The sequence below is a fragment of the Dreissena polymorpha genome, chromosome 2 (genome assembly GCF_020536995.1).
Source record: "Dreissena polymorpha isolate Duluth1 chromosome 2, UMN_Dpol_1.0, whole genome shotgun sequence".
NCBI lineage: Eukaryota > Metazoa > Mollusca > Bivalvia > Myida > Dreissenidae > Dreissena > Dreissena polymorpha.
Genome location: NC_068356.1, coordinates 59,843,047 through 59,864,247, shown reverse-complemented (window position 1 = coordinate 59,864,247; position 21,201 = coordinate 59,843,047). Strand labels below are relative to the sequence as shown.

Genomic DNA, 21,201 nt, shown 5'->3' with positions numbered 1-21,201 from the left:
AGCTATACTTCAAAAACGTCAGGCATTCAATAGGCGGTTGTCCTTGTTTATTTTGATAAGGTTCAAATATGACTTATAGAAATAGTTACGCATTCCTTTCAAGTAAACATAATTTAAAAACAATTACGCCGTCAAAATCGATATAAGCTTTACGCAAAAATGGCATTATTGATTAAGCACGCTGTTTTATTTGACTTAAATTAATGGATAAATGTCCTGGTGGTTACACACAACTAATTACTTGCATTTGTTCACTTGCTGATGCGTGAATTTGGCAAAATATTGAACAGTTATATTATTTTGAAACAGTACCTAAATACTTAAGTTGTTACTTAAGTGGGTAAAATATCCTCGACTCTAAACGCCTTCGAGAGCTTTGCAATTTATATGATACATAACTATTTAACATTGACGTTAAGGAAACGAGCAGGTCCCTTAGACGTGGTCTCAGACGCATTAATAATTGGAGTGATTGTAATGATATGATTTTAAGCTTAAAAACACATAGCTTATGGTTATTCTGTGTATAAGGATATGTATATGTATGTATAATGTGAGCAACGGTAGTACATTTCAGCATTACTCTCAGCGAAAGTTTGGGCATAGCTAATACCATCTGTCAGTGTTTTAACAGCTTGTATTAATTTGTCGGTGAGCATCATTCAAACTCATGTTCGCATGAAGTGGGAAATTAACGACGTTTTGCATAAGCACGTGTGTTTAAGAAAATCACAAACACGTCCTCTTTCAAAAAAGTATTCAACTGCTGAGCAAGATTTCAAAATGCGACAATTGCGATGAATTTATGGCATTGGAGATAAATAAATATAATTTGCATGAGTGCTCCATCTATTAGGTTAGCTATCGATGCAACTCATTATGTTTTACCGTAAAACTAATATTCAATAGCACCTATTTGCAATTAAAAGTCCTGAAAAGAAATCGTTCCATAAAATATACATTTGAGAATCAGCCTTGGATCAATTATGCAGTATACATAAACATCTATTTTATATCATTACAATAAAATATGTTTACAAAATAATATCGAGAGAGGAATAATGTCTGAATTTATGTTGTAAATTCGTGGCCCAAATAATTCGCAGATCCGATGTGCCTGCGTTTGAAAAAAGTATGTTATATGATACGTCACCTCGTCTGACATTAAGACAGAATGCGATCTCATAAGAAAACGAAATAAACATTGAGGCAACACACTTGCCCATGCCAATGTTCACACTTTTTTCTTTTATCAACACGACAAAGAAATGTCTCAATTTAATCTCTTAGTCCAAATCATGATGTTTATCTTCAGCAACCGCTCTCAAAATACATATGCATTATATAATAGCCGCAAATATTTATTAATTGACGTATGTTTTTGTTTTAAAATGTGCTTAAAGGTGGGATGTTTCTAAGATTCTGTTACATTAAGTAAAAAATGATAGTATTCAAACAATAGTATAGATCAAAAGTGATCATTTGATCTCCAGATAACAAACATATAAATTCAAGTAACCATATATATTTAAATGTTAAGGGACTAAAACATTGAAAATAAACTATTCAAATAAAGTTCGCATGAAATGCTGGCTACTTTTATTTTGTAACCAATTTTTCCATGTTTGACTGCATGTGTGTTGCATATTCTGAATAGTAATAATGCTTGAACGGTTCACGTCCAGCAATATTGCGAGGCTGAATGATATGAGAAGCTTACATGGGCAATACGACCAAAGGTTTGTTCCTTTCTCTTGTCCATTGGATCATATCAACCGACGTATATGATGCATGGGAGTCAATGATAAATAACTCCGGATGGCCGATATCGGCATGGTAGCATGAAATTATTTTCCATGTTATCTTTAAACACATCTGAATTTAATCAGCCAGTTCCTCGGCACTTTTGTCATCGCACCTTGTGTTGCTCCGTTCATCAGTGTCGTGCTCGTTCGTTTGCGTACATGTGTTTGTCGTATTAAAAATGCGATATATAGCTGTTAAATGTCGACAAAGATATTAATTATGAGTTACTTTAAAAGTCAGTCTAAAAAATATTTATTTAACACCACCAACAAGTAATTTATTTGAAACAGAAAAATGTAAATTAGTCATTTTAAACAATTGCTTACAGTGCCTTAAATAAGTAATTCACTGTCTGGACTCAAATAGTGTATTCAGTACTAGATTAATGTGCATATTAGATAATTCAATCAGCTAAGATAGCAACAAATTGTAGAAGGACTGAGTATTGCATCTATAGTAATCAATACATTTCGTATGAAATAACCTTTAAAAGCAAAGAAGGGGTTACGTGGTTCCGAACAGATTCGGCGCGTAATGGTTGCTAAGTGGTAACATATTTTGTTCTAAGATTTAACCAGGTGACCTTGTTTTTTATGAACATTACTCAGAATAAAATGCAACCCAGGTATTGTCAAAATGAAATTCTCACTAAGTTTTATCAAGATCGAGTTTGTAAATGTGACTTCTAGTGGTAACAAGGTTTTCTAAAATAAGACCAGATATTTGGACCCACGTTACGTCGTTAACTAGATTCAACGTAATCATACGCACTATCAAGATAACCGTAATGACAAAGTTTGATTATCTAGCAAATTATCTAACTCAAATCTGTGTGACTTCTGCAGTGAAAACATTGAAACTATAGAACATCTTTTTTGGGAGTGCAAACACATCCAGCCTATTTGTAATCAATTAATATCTTTTCTTGAACAGCATAAACTAAACGTTAAACTATCTTTCTTAAATGTAAGTTTCGGAATTAACTCATTAAAATCAATAGACTGTAATAATATTGTGAATTTTATGGTTATATTGATGATATATTTTATCTTAAACATGAAGTACAAAAAACAAGTACCAAATTTAAATTGTTTTGTCCATAGTCTTAATCTAAAATCCAGATTGAGAAAGAAATAGCCCTCAGTAATGACACATTACAAATCTTTGAACAAAAATGGAATCGGATTAAATTCTCATAATGTGTTGTCCACTTATATACATTTCATTCTAATGTTTGTTTATCTCTCTAAATTAGTTTTGTTTATTTTTTTATTTTTTTCAATCTGACAAGATCATTGTGAATATACAATAGAACACACAAGTCCAGTATGCTTTTTTCCGACTTTATACAACTCATCATTTTTCATAACTATTCCTCTGTTGTTCTTTTCTTTTCTCTCTAAAAAAATTATATATATTAGCATATCTTGTATAACATGTCTGAATTTTATTGCTTTGTACAATCACTATGTTGTATGATCATATACATGTTTACATTGTAAGTATGATGTTGAATAAAAAAAAAAGAAAAAAAAAGAAAAAAAGATAGCGTTATAAATGATTCTTTCTTGATTGGTAAGAAGGCTTTTTCAAGATTTGACCTGGTGACATTGTGTCGAACTTGGGCTTAATATTGTCAAGATAATCTTTCTGACCAAGTTTCATTTAATTTTAATTACAATTTTGTTTCTAGAAGGATCACAAGGTTTTTATCTGACGTGGTGAGCTAGTATCTGGATGCTTATGATCCAGATGCGACGCCGGCCTAGAAAAGGTCGAGATAAACATTCCTACCCTGTTTTATCACGATTGAGTCACACGTATCGCGTCTAAAGTGGCGACAAGGTTTTTCTAAGATAGAACCTGGTAACCTAGGTTTTCGGACGCACGGGTCAACGTTTCTGACTTGGCCTAGAAAATGTTAGGATACAATTTCTGATCATGTTTCATTAAGATTTAGTCATAAATATGGCTTTTAGATTTTTTATGTTTTTCTAAAATTTGACCTAATTTAGGAGCACATAATTTAGGTTTAAACGCAGCCTAGAACATGTCTAATATATATTCTAGACACATTCGATTAGGATTGAGTGATACATTGGCATCTAGAGTGGTAACAAGGGTTTTCTTAGATTTGATCTGATGACTTTTTGGATGCATAGAATCCTGATTCAAACTCGGTCTAGATAAAGGTCAAATCAAATAAATTTCTTGTACATTTTATATTATAAAAACACAGATAAAAGCTGTATCACCTCTAGTCGGCCATGTATTTTATGTACCGGACAGTGTGTAAATTCTCCTGAGAAATTTATCATAAAATATGAAAACAAAATTTCATAGCAAGTTGCATTATGATCAGTCAAATTGTGATTTATTTATTGTTCAAAATATATCAATAAGGTCACACAATGTAAACTACCCCACCCATTGGTAATAATGTTTAAACGGACTGCAACATTTTTAATAAGTCATCGATATCAATATTATATCAAAATATTTTTTTTTATCACCACCACCACCGCCACCACCACAACCACCATCACCACCACCACCACAACCACCACCACCACCACCACCATCACCACCACCACCACCAACAACAACACCAGTGTTTTGTTTACTTGTGTCATTGGTATTGTGTTTATTTTCATCGCCATACATTATCATGTTCTTAAGCATGTATGTACTCAATTATCTAGAGTCATGTATATGCTTATGCTCATGGCTAAGCCTTGGGCAAAGATTTTTATATATAGATAAGCTCATATGATTACCGATTTACGGTATGTTGATTTGTTGTAAGTGTTATTGAAAAGAATAAAATTAAAATATGGATACTATGACTGTACATGAGATTCTCAATTAGTTACAATACAGCTCGTGGGCTTAGCGCAAAAAGGCCGTCACTGGCACATTTGCGAAATTTTTGCATATATTATGCTAAAATCTGCGGTAAAACAAAGAACAAACAAAAACATTATTTCTCAAAATGTCGTATCTCAATCTGAAGTAGTTTTCAGTTCTAAACGGTACTTTGCAGTTGCGACCGGTACGCAAAGAACATGAATATAAAACAATTAATTTAAGGGAAGTTATATTCTCAATGCATTGTATGGCATCACGAATGACATCATTAAGGGAAGTTATATTTTAATGCGTTGTATGATTTCACATAATACATCCTTGAGCCATATCTCTGTGATGATGTTTATCTACATGTTCGCTACATAGTACAACCTTAACGAATAGAAGGTAAAACTGAGAATACCGTTTTTTTATATCTAAAACAATAAAACTAAAATGATAATCATATTGGATACTTTATTTTTATTTCGTTTTTTTTTCATGTTATTTCTCAAAATTAATAAGACCAGGAGCTGGTTCATTTAATTTTTGTTTAAGTTTTTGAAATATTTTTATCTGATACATAATTAATTGACACAAAACATGGATGCAATACAGGTTTCAGAATTAATTATTGCCTATCAGTGTTGTTGTGTTTTTCTGGTGAAATCTGGGGCTTAAATTCGGGCCTATTCTCAATATAAAAATATTGTTCTATTTAATGACATCCCCATGTTTTGAGCCCTTGTCGTTTTCATTGACATTAAAATGTGCACATTCAGTTATGACTTTACACACTCAAGTTTTTAGGCAGAATGTTCAACCAATAGTGAAAATTACTACTACGACCAAAGTGGTGCGAAAACCCCTGAAATTGGGAAAACTTACATCGCAAAATGTTCAAATCTGAAATGTTTGACATATACTAAGGAGCATAGACCAATTTCAACAATCTTTCACATGCCTTATTGTGTGAAATGTTTAATTCAAGTGCTCATTTAAGACTGACGCTCTTCGCCGGATGGTATTGCACAATAAAATTAGACCCTTAAATATACACTTCAGGGGCCTTGTTTGACATTGTCTTACGTTTGTTATTATCAACAACAGTTACCTCCCATTACCCAAAGCAGGATGATACGGAGTGAAGGTAAGCACGGACAACTCGAAGCTCAGAACGCAGGATACATGCATTTTAACACAAGTATCTACGAAGACTTCTCTGCATCTCTTACGTTGAGTACAAGACCAACGAGTACGTCCGGAACATGACGACAGCATTTGTTTTCTTGTTTTGGAATAGTCACACGAAAGACTGTGCCCAGGGCAGGCTAGAGGGAGGTCAATGTCGAGGCTGTGAGAAGAAAAACTGGATGGACACTTTGAAAATGTGGACGTCCAACCACATATATGAGCTACTCCCCACAGCCTACAACATACTTGACTTGCGGAGGATCTGTGTGACGACTTCTCTTATTTTTCCTTTACGGCCAGGCCGGTCAATTATGATGATGAAGATCATCATTATTATTAACATATCTAGTTTTCTCAAAGCTATACTTCAAAAACGTCAGGCATTCAATAGGCGGTTGTCCTTGTTTATTTTGATAAGGTTCAAATATGACTTATAGAAATAGTTACGCATTCCTTTCAAGTAAACATAATTTAAAAACAATTACGCCGTCAAAATCGATATAAGCTTTACGCAAAAATGGCATTATTGATTAAGCACGCTGTTTTATTTGACTTAAATTAATGGATAAATGTCCTGGTGGTTACACACAACTAATTACTTGCATTTGTTCACTTGCTGATGCGTGAATTTGGCAAAATATTGAACAGTTATATTATTTTGAAACAGTACCTAAATACTTAAGTTGTTACTTAAGTGGGTAAAATATCCTCGACTCTAAACGCCTTCGAGAGCTTTGCAATTTATATGATACATAACTATTTAACATTGACGTTAAGGAAACGAGCAGGTCCCTTAGACGTGGTCTCAGACGCATTAATAATTGGAGTGATTGTAATGATATGATTTTAAGCTTAAAAACACATAGCTTATGGTTATTCTGTGTATAAGGATATGTATATGTATGTATAATGTGAGCAACGGTAGTACATTTCAGCATTACTCTCAGCGAAAGTTTGGGCATAGCTAATACCATCTGTCAGTGTTTTAACAGCTTGTATTAATTTGTCGGTGAGCATCATTCAAACTCATGTTCGCATGAAGTGGGAAATTAACGACGTTTTGCATAAGCACGTGTGTTTAAGAAAATCACAAACACGTCCTCTTTCAAAAAAGTATTCAACTGCTGAGCAAGATTTCAAAATGCGACAATTGCGATGAATTTATGACATTGGAGATAAATAAATATAATTTGCATGAGTGCTCCATCTATTAGGTTAGCTATCGATGCAACTCATTATGTTTTACCGTAAAACTAATATTCAATAGCACCTATTTGCAATTAAAAGTCCTGAAAAGAAATCGTTCCAGAAAATATACATTTGAGAATCAGCCTTGGATCAATTATGCAGTATACATAAACATCTATTTTATATCATTACAATAAAATATGTTTACAAAATAATATCGAGAGAGGAATAATGTCTGAATTTATGTTGTAAATTCGTGGCCCAAATAATTCGCAGATCCGATGTGCCTGCGTTTGAAAAAAGTATGTTATATGATACGTCACCTCGTCTGACATTAAGACAGAATGCGATCTCATAAGAAAACGAAATAAACATTGAGGCAACACACTTGCCCATGCCAATGTTCACACTTTTTTCTTTTATCAACACGACAAAGAAATGTCTCAATTTAATCTCTTAGTCCAAATCATGATGTTTATCTTCAGCAACCGCTCTCAAAATACATATGCATTATATAATAGCCGCAAATATTTATTAATTGACGTATGTTTTTGTTTTAAAATGTGCTTAAAGGTGGGATGTTTCTAAGATTCTGTTACATTAAGTAAAAAATGATAGTATTCAAACAATAGTATAGATCAAAAGTGATCATTTGATCTCCAGATAACAAACATATAAATTCAAGTAACCATATATATTTAAATGTTAAGGGACTAAAACATTGAAAATAAACTATTCAAATAAAGTTCGCATGAAATGCTGGCTACTTTTATTTTGTAACCAATTTTTCCATGTTTGACTGCATGTGTGTTGCATATTCTGAATAGTAATAATGCTTGAACGGTTCACGTCCAGCAATATTGCGAGGCTGAATGATATGAGAAGCTTACATGGGCAATACGACCAAAGGTTTGTTCCTTTCTCTTGTCCATTGGATCATATCAACCGACGTATATGATGCATGGGAGTCAATGATAAATAACTCCGGATGGCCGATATCGGCATGGTAGCATGAAATTATTTTCCATGTAATCTTTAAACACATCTGAATTTAATCAGCCAGTTCCTCGGCACTTTTGTCATCGCACCTTGTGTTGCTCCGTTCATCAGTGTCGTGCTCGTTCGTTTGCGTACATGTGTTTGTCGTATTAAAAATGCGATATATAGCTGTTAAATGTCGACAAAGATATTAATTATGAGTTACTTTAAAAGTCAGTCTAAAAAATATTTATTTAACACCACCAACAAGTAATTTATTTGAAACAGAAAAATGTAAATTAGTCATTTTAAACAATTGCTTACAGTGCCTTAAATAAGTAATTCACTGTCTGGACTCAAATAGTGTATTCAGTACTAGATTAATGTGCATATTAGATAATTCAATCAGCTAAGATAGCAACAAATTGTAGAAGGACTGAGTATTGCATCTATAGTAATCAATACATTTCGTATGAAATAACCTTTAAAAGCAAAGAAGGGGTTACGTGGTTCCGAACAGATTCGGCGCGTAATGGTTGCTAAGTGGTAACATATTTTGTTCTAAGATTTAACCAGGTGACCTTGTTTTTTATGAACATTACTCAGAATAAAATGCAACCCAGGTATTGTCAAAATGAAATTCTCACTAAGTTTTATCAAGATCGAGTTTGTAAATGTGACTTCTAGTGGTAACAAGGTTTTCTAAAATAAGACCAGATATTTGGACCCACGTTACGTCGTTAACTAGATTCAACGTAATCATACGCACTATCAAGATAACCGTAATGACAAAGTTTGATTATCTAGCAAATTATCTAACTCAAATCTGTGTGACTTCTGCAGTGAAAACATTGAAACTATAGAACATCTTTTTTGGGAGTGCAAACACATCCAGCCTATTTGTAATCAATTAATATCTTTTCTTGAACAGCATAAACTAAACGTTAAACTATCTTTCTTAAATGTAAGTTTCGGAATTAACTCATTAAAATCAATAGACTGTAATAATATTGTGAATTTTATGGTTATATTGATGATATATTTTATCTTAAACATGAAGTACAAAAAACAAGTACCAAATTTAAATTGTTTTGTCCATAGTCTTAATCTAAAATCCAGATTGAGAAAGAAATAGCCCTCAGTAATGACACATTACAAATCTTTGAACAAAAATGGAATCGGATTAAATTCTCATAATGTGTTGTCCACTTATATACATTTCATTCTAATGTTTGTTTATCTCTCTAAATTAGTTTTGTTTATTTTTTTATTTTTTTCAATCTGACAAGATCATTGTGAATATACAATAGAACACACAAGTCCAGTATGCTTTTTTCCGACTTTATACAACTCATCATTTTTCATAACTATTCCTCTGTTGTTCTTTTCTTTTCTCTCTAAAAAAATTATATATATTAGCATATCTTGTATAACATGTCTGAATTTTATTGCTTTGTACAATCACTATGTTGTATGATCATATACATGTTTACATTGTAAGTATGATGTTGAATAAAAAAAAAAGAAAAAAAAAGAAAAAAAGATAGCGTTATAAATGATTCTTTCTTGATTGGTAAGAAGGCTTTTTCAAGATTTGACCTGGTGACATTGTGTCGAACTTGGGCTTAATATTGTCAAGATAATCTTTCTGACCAAGTTTCATTTAATTTTAATTACAATTTTGTTTCTAGAAGGATCACAAGGTTTTTATCTGACGTGGTGAGCTAGTATCTGGATGCTTATGATCCAGATGCGACGCCGGCCTAGAAAAGGTCGAGATAAACATTCCTACCCTGTTTTATCACGATTGAGTCACACGTATCGCGTCTAAAGTGGCGACAAGGTTTTTCTAAGATAGAACCTGGTAACCTAGGTTTTCGGACGCACGGGTCAACGTTTCTGACTTGGCCTAGAAAATGTTAGGATACAATTTCTGATCATGTTTCATTAAGATTTAGTCATAAATATGGCTTTTAGATTTTTTATGTTTTTCTAAAATTTGACCTAATTTAGGAGCACATAATTTAGGTTTAAACGCAGCCTAGAACATGTCTAATATATATTCTAGACACATTTGATTAGGATTGAGTGATACATTGGCATCTAGAGTGGTAACAAGGGTTTTCTTAGATTTGATCTGATGACTTTTTGGATGCATAGAATCCTGATTCAAACTCGGTCTAGATAAAGGTCAAATCAAATAAATTTCTTGTACATTTTATATTATAAAAACACAGATAAAAGCTGTATCACCTCTAGTCGGCCATGTATTTTATGTACCGGACAGTGTGTAAATTCTCCTGAGAAATTTATCATAAAATATGAAAACAAAATTTCATAGCAAGTTGCATTATGATCAGTCAAATTGTGATTTATTTATTGTTCAAAATATATCAATAAGGTCACACAATGTAAACTACCCCACCCATTGGTAATAATGTTTAAACGGACTGCAACATTTTTAATAAGTCATCGATATCAATATTATATCAAAATATTTTTTTTTATCACCACCACCACCGCCACCACCACAACCACCATCACCACCACCACCACAACCACCACCACCACCACCACCATCACCACCACCACCACCAACAACAACACCAGTGTTTTGTTTACTTGTGTCATTGGTATTGTGTTTATTTTCATCGCCATACATTATCATGTTCTTAAGCATGTATGTACTCAATTATCTAGAGTCATGTATATGCTTATGCTCATGGCTAAGCCTTGGGCAAAGATTTTTATATATAGATAAGCTCATATGATTACCGATTTACGGTATGTTGATTTGTTGTAAGTGTTATTGAAAAGAATAAAATTAAAATATGGATACTATGACTGTACATGAGATTCTCAATTAGTTACAATACAGCTCGTGGGCTTAGCGCAAAAAGGCCGTCACTGGCACATTTGCGAAATTTTTGCATATATTATGCTAAAATCTGCGGTAAAACAAAGAACAAACAAAAACATTATTTCTCAAAATGTCGTATCTCAATCTGAAGTAGTTTTCAGTTCTAAACGGTACTTTGCAGTTGCGACCGGTACGCAAAGAACATGAATATAAAACAATTAATTTAAGGGAAGTTATATTCTCAATGCATTGTATGGCATCACGAATGACATCATTAAGGGAAGTTATATTTTAATGCGTTGTATGATTTCACATAATACATCCTTGAGCCATATCTCTGTGATGATGTTTATCTACATGTTCGCTACATAGTACAACCTTAACGAATAGAAGGTAAAACTGAGAATACCGTTTTTTTATATCTAAAACAATAAAACTAAAATGATAATCATATTGGATACTTTATTTTTTATTTCGTTTTTTTTTCATGTTATTTCTCAAAATTAATAAGACCAGGAGCTGGTTCATTTAATTTTTGTTTAAGTTTTTGAAATATTTTTATCTGATACATAATTAATTGACACAAAACATGGATGCAATACAGGTTTCAGAATTAATTATTGCCTATCAGTGTTGTTGTGTTTTTCTGGTGAAATCTGGGGCTTAAATTCGGGCCTATTCTCAATATAAAAATATTGTTCTATTTAATGACATCCCCATGTTTTGAGCCCTTGTCGTTTTCATTGACATTAAAATGTGCACATTCAGTTATGACTTTACACACTCAAGTTTTTAGGCAGAATGTTCAACCAATAGTGAAAATTACTACTACGACCAAAGTGGTGCGAAAACCCCTGAAATTGGGAAAACTTACATCGCAAAATGTTCAAATCTGAAATGTTTGACATATACTAAGGAGCATAGACCAATTTCAACATTATTTCACATGCCTTATTGTGTGAAATGTTTAATTCAAGTGCTCATTTAAGACTGACGCTCTTCGCCGAATGGTATTGCACAAGAAAATAAGACCCTTAAATATACACTTCAGGGGCCTTGTATGACATTGTCTAACGTTTGTTATTATCAACAACAGTTACCTCCCATTACCCAAAGCAGGATGATACGGAGTGAAGGTAAGCACGGACAACTCGAAGCTCAGAACGCAGGATACATGCATTTTAACACAAGTATCTACGAAGACTTCGCATCTCTTACGTTGAGTACAAGACCAACGAGTACGTCCGGAACATGACGACAGCATTTGTTTTCTTGTTTTGGAAAAGTCACTCGAAAGACTGTGCTCCAGGGCAGACTAGAGGGAGGTCACTGTCGAGGTTGTGAGAAGAAAAACTGGATGGACACTTTGAAAATGTGAACGTCCAACCACATGGATGAGCTACTCTCCACAGCCTACAACATACTTGGCTTGCGGAGGATCTGTGTGACGACTTCTCTTATTTTTCCTTTACGGCCGGTCAATTATGATGATGAAGATCATCATTATTATTAACATATCTAGTTTTCTCAAACCAATACTTCAAAAACGTCAGGCGTTCAATAGGCTGTTGTCCTTGTTTATTTTGGTAAGGTTCTAATTATTATGACTTATAGTTTAGTTACGCATTCCTTTCAAGTAAACATAATTTAAAAACAATTACGCCGTCAAAATCGATAAAAGCTTTACGCAAAAATGGCATTATTTATTAAGCACGCTGTTTTATTTGACTTAAATTAATGGATAAATGTCCTGGTGGTTACACACAACTAATTACTTGCATTTGTTCACTTGCTGATGCGTGAATTTGGCAAAATATTGAACAGTTATATTATTTTGAAACAGTACCTAAGTACTTAAGTTGTTACTTAAGTGGGTAAAATATCCTCGACTCTAAACGCCTTCGAGAGCTTTGCAATTTATATGATACATAACTATTTAACATTGACGTTAAGGAAACGAGCAGGTCCCTTAGACGTGGTCTCAGACGCATTAATAATTGGAGTGATTGTAATGATATGATTTTAAGCTTAAAAACGCATAGCTTATGGTTATTCTGTGTATAAGGATATGTATATGTATGTATAATGTGAGCAACGGTAGTACGTTTCAGCGAAAGTTTGACACCATCTGTCAGTGTTTTAACAGCTTGTAATAATTTGTCGGTGAGCATCATTCAAACTCATGTGCGCATGAAGTGGGAAATTAACGACGTTTGCATAAGCACGTGTGTTTAAGAAAATCACATACACGTCCTCTTTCAAAAAAGTATTCAACTGCTGAGCAAGATTTCAAAATGCGACAATTGCGATAAATTTATGACATTGGAGATAAATAAATATAATTTGCATAAGTGCTCCATTTATTAGATTAGCTATCGATGCAACTCATTATGTTTTACCGTAAAACTAATATTTAATAGCACCTATTTGCAATTAAAAGTCCTGAAAAAAAATCGTTCCAGAAAATATACATTTGAGAATCAGCCTTGGATCAATTATGCAGTATCCATAAACATCTATTTTATATCATTACAATAAAATATGTTTACAAAATAATATCGAGAGAGAAAAACTGTCTGAATTTATGTTGTAAATTCGTGGCCCAAATAATTCGCAGATCCGATGTGCCTGCGTTTGAAAAAAGTATGTTATATGATACGTCACCTCGTCTGACATTAAGAAAGAATGCGATCTCATAAGAAAACGAAATAAACATTGAGGCAACACTTTTGCCCATGCCAATGTTCACACTTTTTTTCTTTTATCAACACGACAAAGAAATGTCTCAATTTTATCTCTTAGTCCAAATCATGATGTTTATCCTCAGCAACCGCTCTCAAAATACATATGCATTATATAACAGCCGCAAATATTTATTAATTGACGTATGTTTTTGTTTTAAAATGTGCTTAAAGGTGGGATGTTTCTAAGATTCTGTTACATTAAGTAAAAAATGATAGTATTCAAACAATAGTATAGATCAAAAGTGATCATTTGATCTCCAGATAACAAACATATAAATTCAAGTAACCATATATATTTACATGTTAAGGGACTAAAACATTGAAAATAAACTATTTTATTTGTTTAACAGTTGGCTTTGCTGGTGCTAAAATTGTCTCTTAAATTATTTGTATCAGTGCGTTTTTCTCTTAGAAAGCTGTGTAGGTCGTGAAAGTAGAATAGTAACGGTTATTATTTATTTAACAATCAAACTTTTCCCATAAGCAACAAAAGCTTGTAAAAAACTAAACAGGTGCCGGTTGTATTAATAATATATAGATTTTGTTTTAGCTAAAAGATACTTGTTCATCATTCGTGGTTACTTCCTTGCGATTGCCTCTTTTCAGAATAGCAACAGTTATATTAAATTCAAGTGCACATGTTATGCTATTAAGGCTGTTAATACGTGATTGTTTTTACGTTTAATGTGGTTAACATTCTCAAGACACTGTACTCGAATACCGCATGTCCAACTGAGTATGTGCTTGAAAATTTACCTAAAATTTCCTTCGTAATTGTTTAACGACCGCAAAGGAAACGAAAACTGCTCCTGGCTTTCTGATCAATCGATTCATGTCAATCGGATCCATAACTACATCGGTCGATCATGACAAACTTATTTTCAAGATTTGAAAAAGATTTATTCTCTTAAAAAAATGTTGATATTTAAATGGGGCGTGATCCATTTGTGTATTTTAATTTACATTGAAAAAGTATTTGGTAGGTAATTTCTTACGTATTCTGATTAAGCAACGAAGAGTATAATTTAGTAAATAAATAAAAAATACATTTTAGTATAATGAAATAAAAAAGTGTATACTAATCATATATATATATATATATATATATATATATATATATATATATATATATATATATATATATATATATATATATATATATATATATATATATATATATATATATATATATATATATATATATATATATATATATATACATATATATATATGTTGTAAATATAATTGTAATAGTAGTAATATAATTGTAAAGTTTTAGGTCAGAAGCCAGGGATACGAATGAACTTTGATACGCTGCGGGTAAAAACTGAGATAATATGTTCCAACCTAACTACTGGAACTATGAGATTTTTTGAAAACGGAGAACCTGTTGTAGAAGTATGGTATAATAAAAGTGAGTGCCAAACTGAGCCAGAAAAACTGTTCCAAAAATTGGTTTGCGATTGCAAATATAAGTTTACAGCTACATGCACTATTTCTCTTGAATTTTACAACAATGAATGTAAAATATGGAAGTGTGGACATATACATCATGGTTTAATTGATTATAGTGATTCCGTGAACGTGTGTGGCCCTGGTGAGTATGATTATAATTTCCTATACGTTTATAAAGACTGGAAAACGTCATAAACATTTAAAAATGTAAATGCTCATGATTTATGAAAGCACATTTTGTTGAGAAATCGTATCGTCTTTAAACAAATGAGATTTAAAAGGTCTAGTTATAAAATATTCTTTAATAACACCATACACAGACCATTTAAATTTGAATTAATCCACGATATAATGTACATATCTTATTGCTGTTGATGTCATTAAGTAGGTAATAAAAATGCATACCTACATGTTGTGGCTTTTTTTAGCGTTTTTTTGCTATTGCAGTAAGCACCAGTTTTGTTACAAATGCTGAAAGGAACTGTTCTTCTGTCCCTGCAACCGGAGCACTTGGAATCGATGATAAATCGATTACTGTAAACCCTCCAAACATAGGTTTATAATATTTTTACTAATATTATTTGTTTTAATAATAATAATTACTATAATTATTTTAATAATAACAATAATAATAATATTACTATTATTAAAAATAATAATAGTAGTAATAGTAGTAGAATTAGAAGTAGTAGTAGTAGTAGTAGTAGTAGGGGTAGTAGTAGAAATAGTAGTAGTAGAAGTAGTAGTGGTAGTAGCAGTAGTAGTAGTAGTAGTAGTAGTAGTAGTAGTAGTAGTAGTAGTAGTAGTAGTAGTAGTAGTAGTAGTAGTAGTAGTAGTAGAAGTAGTAGTAGTAGTAGTAGTAGTAATAACAGTGGTAGTAATAGAAGCAGCAACAGCAGCAGCAGCAGTAGCAGCAGCAGTAATAGTAGTGGTGGTGGTAGTAGTAGTAGTGGTAGAACAGGTATAATTGCGTTTAAAGATTTAAATTCGACAACAATAATCCAAATTTATATATTTTCAAAACATTGTATTGGTCCTCTTCATTAAATTTCCAAATAAATTGCAAAGTGAAGCAGACAACTCCACAAGTGTAAACACTACATTTTCATTAATTTGATGTATTTAAAACAATCCTTTTGCTTTCTCCCGAATTTCAGAAAATGTTGCATGAACTCATCGTAGTTTCTAGCATCGCGTTAGGTAATATACAAGAGTTCACTGGAAAAACCAAGTCCCAAATAGACGTTCGTTTCAATCTTTTAAAAGTAACATGTATGCCGAAACGTATTTGAACAAATGGCGAGCGTTCATGTTTATGAAATCCTTGAGCAGTCTAATATGCCTATGTTGCTCAAAAGAAGAATGCCCAATATAACAAAACTTGTTAAAATCTGAATAGAATTTAAAAAAGTTAAGTCACTGATTAAGTTTAAATAAGATATATTCAGTGATTAACATTTTTAAGTTTAGTTGGCCTAATGCCTATCGCCATCAAGTACCCTCCTTTTCGGTGTTAGGTCACGATATCTAAGTCACTCAAGCGAGTAGTGAATGTTGTTGCAGTAGGAATAGAACAATCAGCTTTATGTGGTTAAACATAATGTAAAGAAACACATTTGACAGGGATTAAACGGGACATAAATAATTTGTTGAATGTAAATCGTTTGTTGTTGCACTGACGCATTTATTCAGAAAATTATATTACTCATGTTTTAATATATCGATAATCGGTCAAGGAATGATATTATAAGTATACGTTTAAGTTTTATGAAAACTAATTCATCATTTAGATCCACAAAAAGAAGCATTTTCGTATGTGACCAATCTAGACGTGTACGTTGTCAGTGGGGTCGTCAGTGGGGTAGTTACTCTAACTCTCGTGGTTCTTGGTGTGCAACGCCTCTGTAGAGGTGGAAGATGCCGGAGACCCCTAAATCCTAGAGGTAAGATATTTATTGCCTTCAACCAAACATGCAGTACTTAAATGCATATATCATTACTATATGCATATGTTTCTATACGTGACATTTTGTATATCTTGTTTGCATTCTAAAGAATACTTTTTTAGTTTGTATATTGTACTTTTCTTGAGAAAGTAGTGTTTTTCAGAAATAGTAAGCCTCCCAATGGAGTCTGTTAACATAGCACACCCAGAGCAAATGGGTCTCGATCTGCAGGCGACAAACGTAATACCAGCCAGACCAACTGACAGCGTTCATCTTTACGAAAGCATTCCACCATCACCTATTGCGGATATATCGTTTAGTGATTTTGCTGAGGATACTGGTATTATTACTATAAACTTTCTTGTAGGATAAGTCTATTCCTATTTGGTCGTTTTTGTATTGTTTACTTTCTTCATTCTGTTCTGAATTTTGAAGTATTTATAATTGCTACATTACTATATTTTCAGAGTTTGTAGAAGAGATACACATGTAAGATTATTTTAAGATTATTAAATTACAGAAGATTAATAATTACACTACAAAAACATACAGTCTCTTTATGAATCACTTATTTAATGTCTAGAAGAAAATATATCGCACACTGAGCGATCTTTTTATTCTGGTCGACATGTATCTGTCACACAAGTAAATCCTAAATTTACCGGTTAAGCACTGATAACATGTCAATTGTGTAACAATTAATTCAAATTCTATTTATTTTGATTATAATATTTACAGTGCGGACGCAGGTTGCTATCAAAGTCTGGATCAAAATACTCTTGGTGAATCGACATACAACGTCACTTTGTAAGAAACAAATGTTTGTGAAGAAACACTTTACATCAATTTGAAGATCTGATCGAAATACTCGTAACGATACGAAGCATGGCGGATATATGCAGGTTGCACCCAAATGCTAAGAAAAGGACGACACCTGATAGCAATATGTAGATGTCATTTAAATACCCGTGAAGATACGAAAGCTAGCATTATTTGCAGATCGGATAGCGTTTACTCAGAAAATATTAAAAAACAACAACATGAATTTGCAGATTCGAGTGTAATATTCTGGCAGATACGACACTTGATGTCAAGTTTTGGCAAAATACTAAAAAATATACGACACCCGACATCATTTTGCATATTTGACTGTATGCTCATACGACGTGGATCGTATGTTTTGATCTATATGGATTGTGTGATTTAATCGAGATAATTCAGATTCAATCGACACTTGACACTCATTTTGCTGATTTGATCTCAATACTCAGAGTTCATTAAAGAGACTGTTCCAACATTAACATTGAATTATATGAGACAAGACGAACACATTATACGCATACAAATACATACTTGTGTCTATTGCAGTCTGTAGTATTTGTTAATAGTAAACATGATAAAAGAATATATGTCACAATAAAATTAATCTCGGCATCGAACCCATGAGGCCGAAATGTTTTTCGAATGACAATTTGTCAATGTATCGAAAAATAAGATATTAACCGTTTTTGCAGAATGTTAAAATACTTTTAATGTAATTCATGTAAGAGTTTTTCTAATGCAGAAGGATTGTTAATGTTCTTGATGTCTTTTTAATGATATACAACTGAAACGAATGTTTTGCTTGATTTCTCGACACATCATGTGTCATGTACACATCATTTTTAAGTCACGCTAGTATTGGTGTATTATATGGTCCCATGCTCAATAATATACCAAACGAATAAGTATATTGAGAATATGGATAATGTCGGGACGACCGGTGCAATATTATACAATTGTACCAGTCGTGTAAGCAAATGCTATACTAGTATATCCTTTTCCAAAACTATTCCCTTTTAAAATTGTTTTCGATATTATGACACGGATACATGCCGAATTTCATTTCCTTTAGCGAAATATGAACTTCTGTAAATAAATTGTGTCTTATAATTGATGTTACAAATATTAAATGTACATGTCAATCGGCAACAACGAACAATTTGTTCACCTAGTAAACAAAATAAATTGACATGTTAAACAAAATATTGTGACATTTCGATGTCAACATACTACTAATAATAATAATAATAATAAACCGAAGACGCAAAGGAACCTAAATATTCTGAGAAGATGAAATTCAGAAGAATACAAGGTACTTAACGACATAAAAATAGTCTATGTCTTGGCAAATAATTTTAGTAAACTTTGAAAATCCAGAAACTTTTGCAGGAAATAAATTAATGTTCTAATCCACTTCTTTTTCAACGAACACCAACTATAAACATTAAATTATCAAATTTAGATCCAAAACATTAGTTTGGACAACACAACGCTCTTGAGGTTCAAACCTGTATGAGGGCTAGACAAATCTGACACATGCCCTAGAAGTATTTATACACCAAGAGCATCTGAAACAATTTTAATCACATGAACGTATGCCGAAAGCCAATGAAAACTTGTATGCCAAACACATGCCTTTGAATATTACAGACACGTAAAGTGCACTAGCTAAGTAACTATCGAAAATCTTTCGAAACGAAAAGGGGATGGGTTTTAAAGTTGCAAGTTTACAAAGAAATATAGCTAAACTGTAAAAGATATCATAATATAAATTTTGCGATGTGCAACTGAAATTTGTCACACAGAATAGTTGCAAAGAGAGATTTTTAATATCTTTCGTCCGCATAACAAATATTGCTATTATGACAAACTATTGATAATTAAAAATATATCAAATGAACATATTTTAACCTTGATTAATTTATGGGGGATAAATCCGCTGGCACATCCCAGTCAGCCAGTAGCTGATTGAATCGCCTTTAAAATATGTTATCAATGTTCATTGGGTTTCTTGTGATCTTTAATATATCAAATGTAAATATTTCAATTACAGCTCCATCATAAAAACCCTTTAACCTCACTATATCATATTATCTCTTTAATTATTGTAATAACCCCCAGAATGTAGTAACTTCAACTATAGTTAAAAATTTGCGCTTTAGCGTAAATAAAACAATACGCGGCAGCCACATTTTTCAACAGCCATTTGTGAACTCAATTTAGATGCCATCGGAAAAAAGATGCTGTTAAAATTTCAAATATATTAGGCGAAATTTTGACTAATTTTTTTGAACAACGGCAAGCCCCGTCCCCCTCCCCCTGGACGCAAAACACTTTGCAGGTTAACTTTCTGACCAAGTTTCATAAAAAAATAGCCATATATGAGGCCTCTGGAGTGGTATGAGGTTCATCAAAGAATCAATCTGGTTTTTTGACGGAGTGTTTTGTTCCAGATTCAAACTCAATTTAGATATTGTCTAGGCAAATATCCTGACCAAGTCTTATCAAGATTGAATCACAAATGAGGCCTCTACAATAGTAACAATGTTTGTCTAAGACTTTACCAGGTGACTTAGGTTTTGGAAGCATCCAGATTCAGACTCGGCCTTTATATTCTATATAATTAACATACTGACCAAGTTTCATCAAACGTGGGTGTAAAATGTAGCCTCTAGAGAGGTGCGTTGCGAAGCTTTGACAACGCAAACAGCACGACAATCGACGTTGGACATATGTTGATCACCACTATTTTTTCAGGTGAGATAAACAATTTTGCAACTATACTTTACTGTAAAACAGACAAAGCACAATACTTCGGCCGACACATATCGCGTTCAAAATCCCTTTCTTAACGACCATCTGTTAATACCAAGGTCATTCAACTGTGAATGTTTGAGCGAGATCAACCTAGAAGTAAAAGGAGGAGTTTTAAATACAACTGTCGGGGTACTTTACATGATAAAGTCGACAAAAGACGAAGAGCCATAATTCTGCCAAAATCGTCGTAGCCAAAATTGTTTTTTTAATCGTGATCTAAAAATTAAGTTGATACAACTGTGAAAGTCAACCCAGCATTTAAAGAGGAATTGAAAGCAATAGGTTTTTGGGCTAAATGTACATGACATTCTGAAAACAAAACTGGTTGCAGAAATTCTTTTAAGAAATTCGTTTCTCTAAGATCATAAGAATATTCATCTGTCATCGTTTGAGCAAGATTCTCACAGTAGTGAAGGAGGATTTCAAAACAAACAACAGCTTCAGTGGAAACTATATTCTGTACTGAGGAAAAACAGTCGAAGGGCCAGGATTTTCCAAAAACACGTCGAAGCCAAATTTAGTTCTTAAGATAATATTAAAGACA

At 32.7% G+C, this 21,201-nt stretch overlaps 1 long non-coding RNA gene across 1 annotated transcript; it reads left to right on the top strand.

Moving 5' to 3' along the window:
* Positions 1–16,589: 16,589 nt before the first annotated feature.
* Positions 16,590–18,566, top strand: LOC127867231 (uncharacterized). The gene is made up of 5 exons (XR_008043381.1): positions 16,590–16,727; positions 16,863–17,015; positions 17,182–17,358; positions 17,486–17,507; positions 17,757–18,566. It is a non-coding gene; the product is annotated as an uncharacterized LOC127867231 (long non-coding RNA).
* Positions 18,567–21,201: the final 2,635 nt, after the last annotated feature.